A 9987-nucleotide genomic window follows, 5' to 3' on the forward strand; every position below is an offset into this window, starting at 1 on the left:
ATGGATTGATTGACTGAAATGATCTTATCTCATTTTCAACTCATTCTTCCTGGAGTTTGATTTTGACCATAAATTAGTTGTGCAGGGGGTTGCCTTTGTATTACCATTTAAACTTACTGATATAATGAAAATGGCATTTAGGATAATGAATTACCTGTGACCCTTGGGCTCATTAAAAATGTTGCATTTCAATGGGCTCCTCTGACAGGCAGACCTCTTAAGGAAATTAATGAGAACAGTGATTTAATTCAGTGAAATTTGTAATATCTCTTTATAGTAATGACTATAGCTAAACTATAGATCATTAAGGAGGCTAGAGTGGCCTGCTAGGAGGAGTTTTACAGTCTATCCGTGTGTTTGTTTTTTTTTTAATTTTATGAAACTACAGATTACCCACAGATTTAAAAGCATCAAAATATTTTAACTCCTTCAACCAAAGTTATTTTTCTACTTTGTATTTGAAGAGTTATATTGATGTCCATCTTTCCCTTTAAACTGTAAGCTCATCGTGAGCACGGAATGTGTCGACCAACTCTCTTGCATTGTACTCTTCCAAACGCTGAGGAGAGTGCTCTGTCCAAAGTAAGCGCTCAATAAATACCAGTGACTGATTGATATAAAATGACCACGCCATCCAGTAGGATTATAGCGAGGTGACGTTTTAAGCCCCTACAATTCTCTGTCACCGCTCTCAAAGGCATTTCTTGAGGAAAGCTTCTTGAAAGAAGCCGGGGAGGGGGGGAAATAATGATCTGTTGGGCTCTTCACCAGGTTCAATATCAGTCTCCTAAAGCAAGATTACATTTGCACAACCTCCCCCCAAATCTGGACTCTGGAATCGTGTATTTATGAAATGAGTATTAAGTTCTAGAGACAACCTGGGACTCTTGTTAGTATCAAGCGACTCTATAGGCTGGGTGGTCACTGAGGTCTTGAGAGGTCTACTAGTCCAGCCCCCTGCCTCCCAACTGGTGAATGTTTAACCTATTCAGGTCAAATGGTTGTCCGTTCCTTTCTGAATGATCACTGGGGTTGTGAACTTAATTTCCCGCCTCCTTCAATAGCCGGATCTGCTGTCTGATCATTTTTACTGTCAAAAGTTCACACTAAACTCCTGTGCCACAATTTCAATGCATTTCCTCTAGTTTGGCTCTCCTTGAGCAAGGAAGCAACTGGTCACCCTCTCCAGTCGATCCTCCTGGCACAACAGAAACAGCAGAAACTCGTCTCCAATGGAATTGAGAGCTGCGGACATTCATTATGACCCAACTTTTAATCATCCTGCTGCCACAGACTCTGCATGAGGTGCGAAAACTTCCAGCAAAGTGGGCTGGACCCTCTCAGCTGCTGCTGAGTTCAAAAATCACTGAAACAAACTGCTCTGTACACTACTACCATGATGAACAGCAGGACATGGAAATGCAATACACTTGGGGAAAAAAAATCAATAATTAGCTGGGACTAATGAACTCTATACATCCTCTTTGTTCCTACGCTGATGAACAAATTCATCTTCATTTAAAAACACAGCCATTGCAGATCAATTTAAATAATTTCTCAAAATAACTACATTTTAAATGGGGGAAGTTGGAGTTCTTGCCCATAAAATTGAACACAAAACTAAGATACACATTTGTCTTATTATTAACATAGAGGGCCACCATCCTCATTTGCTCCTGTAATTGGTGGGATACAATCATAGCATTATAAAGTGGTCTGACATTACAGTCAGAAAACATTGCTTTCCCTTTGGATTTTACATATATTTATTTCAGATTCAATAACTATATTTCTAAAATCCCCCTGAAAACAGCCAGGAAACAACTGGCTAAGGAATGTGGTATCCATTCAATGAGCTAACCATTGTTCAAGGGGTTTGGGGACAGCAGACTGTTGGCAGATTAATAGTCAAAGGAGGAAGCTGGGGTAAGGAAAAATGCAGTTTTTCAAGGCATCAATTATTAGGAAGCAGTGTAGAGAAGCAGCGTGGCTCAGTGGAAAGAGCACGGGCTTGTGAGTCAGAGGTCATGGGTTCAAATCCCAGCTCCGCCGCTTGTCAGCTGTGTGATTTTGGGCAAGTCACTTAACTTCTCTGTGCCTGTTACCTCATCTGTAAAATGGAGATTAAGACTGTGAGCCCCACATGGGACAAGGTGTCACCTTGTATCCTCCCCAGCGCTTAGAACAGTGCTTTGCACATATTAAGTGCTTAACAAATACTAAAATTATTATTATTATTATTATTAGTGGAAAGTTTCAGCTCTGTCAGTGGCCTATTGTGAGACCTTGGGCAAATCACCTAACCTCTCTGGGACTCCATTTCCTCATCTATACGATGGGGATGAGAGATTTTGAAGCACTCAGTACAGTGCTCTGCACAGAGCAAGTGCTAAATAAATACCATTGACTGAACCCTGTGTGGGAGCAGTGAGTGACTCTGAGCTCATAACCTTGATTCTGCCCCAGCATTCAGCACATAGTAAATGCCACGGTTGTCATCATCGGCCACTGCCTCTGGAAAAATGTCAGGCTGAAGACATAGTGTCAGAACTCCTGCTGGGCTTCAGATGAGGATTTCACTGACAGTAAGTCAAATTTTAGCTGGGGCAAAATGGAGAGATTTGGCTATGGCTATTAGTCACAGGGCACCATTAATACAAAACTCTAGGAGCACTAGAATCATCCTTTGGCTAATACTACTACTACCAATAATAATTGTAGCATTTGTTAAGCACTTTCTACGTGCCAGACACTACAATATGCTCTGGGGGAGAGACAAGATAGATTAGACACTGGCCCTGCCTCACCGGGGGCTCCCAAGTTTAAGGGGGAGGGAGTATAGGCATTTAATCCCTATAGGACAGGTGAGGAAACGAAGGCCCAGAGAACTTAAGTGACTTGCCCATGATCACACAGGCAGGCAAGTGGAGGAACCGGAATTAGAACTCAGGTCTCCTGTGCTCCAGTCCACTTTTCGCTAGACCACACTGTTTCTCAAATGCCATGCTCCAGTTGGAAGAAGTCACTGCTATATAAGTCCTGTTATGTCTATCTACCAGTATCCGGGGACAAAATATGGTGTTAACTTTACTGTAGTTCATAGACAAGGAGTATCTTCTCTGCCTCCTACACCCCCTGACTGTGGAAATCGTTCAAGGTTTGGTGCTGGGTCCCCTTCAATTCTCCATCTACACCCACTCCCTTGGAGAACTCATTAGCTCCCATGGCTTCAATATCATCTCTCTGCGGAGGATTCCCAAATCTACATCTCCGGTCCTGATCTCAGCAGTCTCACATTACCTCCTACCTTTAGGACATCTCTACTTGGATTGTCTTCCTATCACCTCAAGCTTAACATGTCCAAAACAGAACTCCTCATCTTCCCACCCAAACACTTTCTTGCCACTGTAGACAACACCACCACCATTCCAGTCTCACAAGTCTGTAACCTCGGTGTTATCCTTGACCCCTCTCTCTCTCATTCAACCTATATATACAACGAATCACTAAATCCTGTTGGTTCAACCTTCACAATACTGCTAAAATCTGCCCTTTACTCTCCAACCAAATTGCTGCCACATTACTCCAAACACTTAAGAGAAGCAGCGTGGCTCAGTGGAAAGAGCACGGGCTTGGGAGACAGAGGTCATGGGTTCTAATCCCACCTCCGCCACTTGTCAGCTGTGTGACTTTGGGCAAGTCACTTGACTTCTCTGGGCCTCAGTTACCTCATCTGTAAAATGGGGATTAAAACTGTAAGCCCCACATGGGACAACCTGATCACCTTGTATCCCCCCCAACGCTTAGAACAGTGCTTCACACCTAGCAAGCGCTTAACAAATGTCATTATTATTATTACTACTATTATTATTATTACCCTGCCTTGATTACTGTATCAGCCTTCTTGTTGACTGCCCTGCCTCATGCCTCTCCCAACTCCAATCCATACTTCACTCTGCTGTCCGGATCACTTTTCTACAAAAACGTGCAGGACGTTTCCCCACTGCACAAGAATCTCCAGTGGTTGCCCATCCATTTCCGCGTCACACAGAAACTTCTTTCCATGGGCTTTAAAGCACTCAATCACCTTGCTGCCTATTTTACCTTGCTGCTCCCCTACTACAACCCAGTCAACACGTTTCGCTCAGCCCAGCCAAACTACGCAAAGTACCTCGATCTCATCTATCTCACCGCTGACCTCTCACTCAAATCCCGCCTCTGGCCAGGAATGCCCTCCCTCTTCACAGCTGACAATGACTCTCCCCACTTTCAAAGCCTTACTGAAAGCACATCTCCTCCAAGAGGCCTTCCCGGGCTACATCCTCATTTCCTCTTCTCCCACTCCCTTCTGCATCGCCCTGGCACTTGGGATTTCTTTCCTTTATTCGTTCCCCCCTCAGCCCCACAACGCTTATGTGCATACCCACAATTTATTTATTCATATTAATGTCTGCCTCCCCCTCTAGACTGTAAGCTCGATGTGAGCAGGGAACTTGTCTACCAACTCGGTTGCATGATACTCTCCCAAGTGCTGAAAAAACGGAGCCCAATCTGCTGAGATCTCTCCACCATTTCAACTGATCCTCTTTCACCCACACCTCCAATTTTTGTGGAAGTTTCATGTTGCTCTATAATTCCCCACTTTTAATTTCTCCATTAAGAATAATAAGTGAACTGAAAACCTAGGAACCTATGCCTTTTTCTCTCTCTCTCTTCTCTTCGCTTTAAAGCACATTTTGCCCACGAGAGGTTTTTTTTTTTTTTTCCCCAGCCACATTCTCAGCCTCATCGTGTGCCTGGAACTAGTTTGAGGGCTGCTCGTGATTACCTATTTAAATTGGACTTCAATGACATCCCCGTCTAGGCTTCTTCTGATGAGCACTTCAGGTACAGAAAGGCAAAGAACAGAACAGGTTGGCCTGAGTGAAGCAATGGTCTCGGCGAAAATCTTTGCTGAAAAGCACCAACATTGTCCAGCACATCCCCAAGTGCTGATGGATAATGCTGTATCGCTAAGAGGCTTTGTGCTTCAGTGGCTACCACGGTGAGCAGAGTTTGGTGATACTCTACGCCAGGGTCCAAGCTGATTCTTTCCAGCAGCTCTTATGAGTTAAACTGAGCCCCATTCCGTGAACCTATTCCAGTTCCAACTCGGGTAAATTCAGTCAAAATCATTCCACCTTTCTGAGTTTCGTTTTTAATCGGTCCTCTTGCTAATCCCTCCAAAAGTGGTTTCATCTCAAAGCACCCCAAAGTGTCCCTTTTAAGATGTTCTGAAATGGTCTAAACTGCACCCAGGAAAGTCTATCTTGGAGACATACCTAAGTGGCACATTATGAACTGCACGGCTCCCACAGAGCCATTTAAAAATGATGAACATCCTTTTCAAAACTGTGCATGGACTCCAGCCAGCCACCAGACAGAGATGTGGAGGATGCATTAAACTCCCCATCTGCTCTTCACATTGCTCATCATTGATTTATAACCCACAGCAAGTCATTTGGCCAACACAAACAGAGCTGATGAGCGGAGTGTACCAGAGACCAGCTGAGGCTTTTAGACACTTCACGGTGAACCCCATGTGGGACGGGGACCGCGTCTGACCTGATTAACTCGTGTCTACCCCAGCATTTAGAACAGTGCTTGACACATAGTAAGTACTTAACAGCTGCCATAATTATTCTTCCCACCAGAGACACATCCATGGCAGTAATATTTTCCTCAGATTCACACCTAAATGGAGCTAACTGGTGATCCAAACATGGGTCTGTTTCCATCCGGAGCTGTTCTGAAACACTCCCTCGACTACAAGGTAGAGTTTGGGGAAATAAAACTACAGAGAAGGCACGGCCCAAGTGGAAAGTGCTTAGTCCTGGGAGTTTGGAGGCCCAGTTTCTAACCCCAGCTCTGCCACTGGCCTGCTGTGACATTTCTCTGGGCCTCAGTTTCCTCATCTGTAAAATGGGGTGAGAATACGTGCCTCTACCTAGCTATAAGCGTGTGAGTCCTATGGGAGACAGGGATTGTGTCCATTCTGACAGTCGTGTATCTACTCTGGTGCTTTAGGACATAGTATGTGCCTAATAGACTGTGAGCCCACTGTTGGGTAGGGACTGTCTCTATATGTCGCGAACTTGTACTTCCCAAGCGCTTAGTACAGTGCTCTGCACACCGTAAGTGCTCAATAAATACGATTGATTGATTGATTGATTGATTAATAAATGTGCTTTTCTCGGTGTTATTAGATAAGCGCTTAGGACAGTGATCTGCACACCGTAAGTGCTCAATAAATATGACTGAATGTAGAAGGTTAGCTTTCCACTGACTCTGCCCTCTCCTGTATCCCTCCTCAGCAGCTGCACAGCCTGCTTCAGGTAGGTCTCTGAAATTCTTTACAAGGGAGTTAATTTCCCATGAAAACCACAAGAGAGTTTTGTGGAAGATGGGACGTCAGTGGACAGAGGGAGTCACGGAAGAGTCTGAGAAAAATCAATGAGACTTGCGGTTTAATGACAACCTTTACCAGAGGATTCAAAGTCTGGCTCTGCCACTTGCCTGCTGTGTGACCTTGGGCAAGCCTGTGCCTCGGTTTCCCCATTTGTAAAATGATGATTCAATAGCTATTCTCCCTTCTTCTTAGACTATGAGCCCAGGGTGGGAAAGAGACTGTGTCTGATTTAACTGTATCTATTCCAAGGCTTAGCACAGTAGTTGGCCCATAGAAAACGCTTACTGAATACCGCAGTTATTGTTAATAAAGCCCACTACTGCTATACATGCACCCCTGTTTTTTTTTTTATATATTTATTAAGTGCTTACTGTGGGCCGGGCCCTGTTCTAAGCACTGGGGCACATACAAGCTAATCAAATTGGACACCATCCACATCCCCAAGGGGCTCACAGTTTTCATCCCCATTTTACAGATGAGGTAGAGCAATTCAGAGAGAAACTGTAGATTTTCCAATGGAATCTCCACATTACCATCCCAACTACCAAATTCCTATGGATTAAGATCCCATGTGCACAGGGAGCTAAAAAAAAAAACACATATAAGAAAATCAATGGTACACTTAGTTTTAGTATAATGTGGAGGTCATGTTCCTGATGGAAAACTTCTTTAACTTTGCCTTCACCCGTACTGAGCCTATTTGCAAATGATTTCTTCCAAATCAATCAATCAATCATATTTATTGAGCGCTTACTGTGTGTAGAGCACTGTACTAAGCGCTTGGGAAGTAGAAGTTGGCAACATATAGAGACAGTCCCTACGCAATAGTGGGCTCACAGTCAAAAACACATCAGACTAGAACCAAGCGCGGGATGTTAGATGAATGTTGCATAATAATAATGACATCTTTTAAGCGCTTACTATGTGCCAGGCACTGCACTAAACACTGGGTGGATACAAGCAAATCAAATTGGACACAGTCCCTGTCCCACACAGGGCTCAGTCTCAATCCCCATTTCACAGATGAGGTAACTGAGGCCCTGAGAAGTGAAGCGACTTGCCCAAGTGGTGACAAGTGGCGGGGTGGGATTAGAACCCAGGACCTCCTGACTCCTAGGCCTGTGATCTATTCGCTACGCCATGCTGCTCCTAATCTCCTGCTAGCGTCCCATCCAAAATGCAAACTAAAAAACACATTATGGAAGAGCTGAGTGCAAATACTGAGCACCTAAGAGTGCAGAGTACTGCATTAAGCAGTTGAGACAGTGCAACTGAAGCAAAAAGCAGAGTGCCTGCCCTCAAAGGGTAAGGCAGCGTGGCTTAGTGGATAGAGCACAGTCCGGGGAGTCAGAAGGTCATGGGTTCTAATCCCAGCTCTGCCACGTTTCTGCTGGGTGACCTTGGAAAAGTCACTTCACTTCTCTGGGCTCAGTTGCCCCATCTGTAAAATGGGGATTAAGAGTGTGAGCCTTATATAGGACAGGGCCTGTGTCCAACCTGACTGACTAACTTGTATCTACTCCAGCGCTTAAAACAGTGCTTGGCACATTCATTCAATCGTATTTATGGAGCGCTTACCGTGTGCGGAGCACTATACTAAGCGCTTGGGAGAGTACAAATCGGCAATTTAGGGAGACCATCCCTACCCAACAATGGGCTCACAGTCTAGAATAGTAAGCCCTTAACAAGTACTATGACTATTATTATTAGGTTCAAATCCCGGCTCCGCCAATTGTCAGCTGTGTGACTTTGGACAAGTCACTTCACTTCTCTGTGCCTCAGTCACCTCATATGTAAAATGGGGATTAAGACTGTGAGCCCCCCGTGGGACAAACTGATCACCTTGTAACCTCCCCAGCAATAAGAACAGTGCTTTGCACATAGTAAGCGCTTAATAAATGCCATTATTATTATTATGAAAGCTGGGGGTGGGGGTCCCGTGGGCAATTGAGCTGAGAAGCAGCGTGGTTTAGTGGTTAGAGCCCAGGTGTGGGAGTCAGAAGGTCCTGGGTTCTAATCCTGACTCCGCCACTTATCTGCTGTATGACCTTGGGAAAGTCACTTCCTCCTCTGGGCCTCAGTTCCCTCATCTGTAAAATAGGGATGAAGACTGTGAGCCCCACACAGGACAGGGACTGTGCCCACCCTGATGATCTTGTGCCCACCCCAGCGCTAAGAACAGTGCCTGGCACATAGTAAGCGGTTGACAGAGCCCATCCTCACTAGAGAAGCAGCATGGCTCAGTGGAAAGAGCCCGAGGTTGGGAGTCAGAGGTCATGGGTTCTAATCCCACTCTGCCACTTGTCAGCTGGGTGACCTTGGGCAAATCGCTTCACTTCTCTGTGCCTCAGTTCCCTCCTCTGTAAAACGGGGATGAAGGCTGTGAGCCCCACGTGGGACAACCTGATCACCTCGTATCCTCCCCACTGCTTAGAACAGTGCTTTGCACATAGTAAGTGCTTAACAAATATCATCATTATTATTAGTATTATTAAATGCCTCCCGAAGGGGCGTCCCCCTCCTCGGCCCCGCAGGCGTTAATTCATTCATTCAATCGTATTTATTAAGCGCTTATTGTGTGCAGTGCACTGTACTAAGCGGTTGGGAAGTACAAGTTGGTAATATATAGAGACGGTCCCTACCCAACAGCGGGCTCACAGTCTAGAAGGGGGAGACAGACAACAAAACATATTAACAAAATAAAATTGAATAAATACGTACAAGTAAAATAGAGTAATAAATACGCATAAACATATATATACAGGTGCTGGGGGAGGGGGAGAGGAAGGAGGAGGCTCAGTCTGGGAAGGCCTCCTGGAGGAGGTGAGCTCTCAGTAGGGGGTGGGGGGCGGCTGAGGAGAAGCCCGGGCCCCGGGGAGTGGAGTGGACGGCTCCGGGGGCCGCCTGAAACTCTTCTCCCAGCGGGGGCCGCCTGAAACTCTTCTCCCTCCGCCTCCGCGGGCCCCTCCCCGCCGGGCCGGGCCGGGCGGGACCGACCGCACCGACTGCGGCCCCAAGGCGAGCCCCGGGGGCCCCGAAACGACCACCGATTGCAGCGGGAGCCCCAAGGGGAGCACCGGAAAGACCACCGTTTGCAGCGGGAGCCTCAAAGGGACCACAGGGAGCCCCGGACGGAGCACCGATTGCAGCGGGAGCCCCGGAGGGAGCACGGGGAGCCCCGGGCGGAGCACCGACTGCAGCGGGAGCCCCGGAGGGAGCACGGGGAGCCCCGGGCGGAGCACCGACTGCAGCGGGAGCCCCGGAGGGAGCACGAGGAGCACCGACTGATTGCAGCGGGAGCCCCGGACGGAGCCCCGATTGATTGCAACGGGAGCCCCGGACGGAGCACCGATTGCACCGAGAGCCCCGGACAGAGCACGAGGAGCAACGGAGGGAGCACTGATTGCAGCGGGAGCCCCGGAGGGAGCACGAGGAACACAGAAGGGAGCACCGATTCACTGCAGCGGGAGCCCTGGACGGAGCACCGATTGCAGCGGGACCTCCGGACGGACCACGAGGAGCCCCGGAGGGAGCACCGA

This window comes from Tachyglossus aculeatus, chromosome 20 (genome assembly GCF_015852505.1).
Source record: "Tachyglossus aculeatus isolate mTacAcu1 chromosome 20, mTacAcu1.pri, whole genome shotgun sequence".
NCBI classification, from domain to species: Eukaryota; Metazoa; Chordata; class Mammalia; order Monotremata; family Tachyglossidae; genus Tachyglossus; species Tachyglossus aculeatus.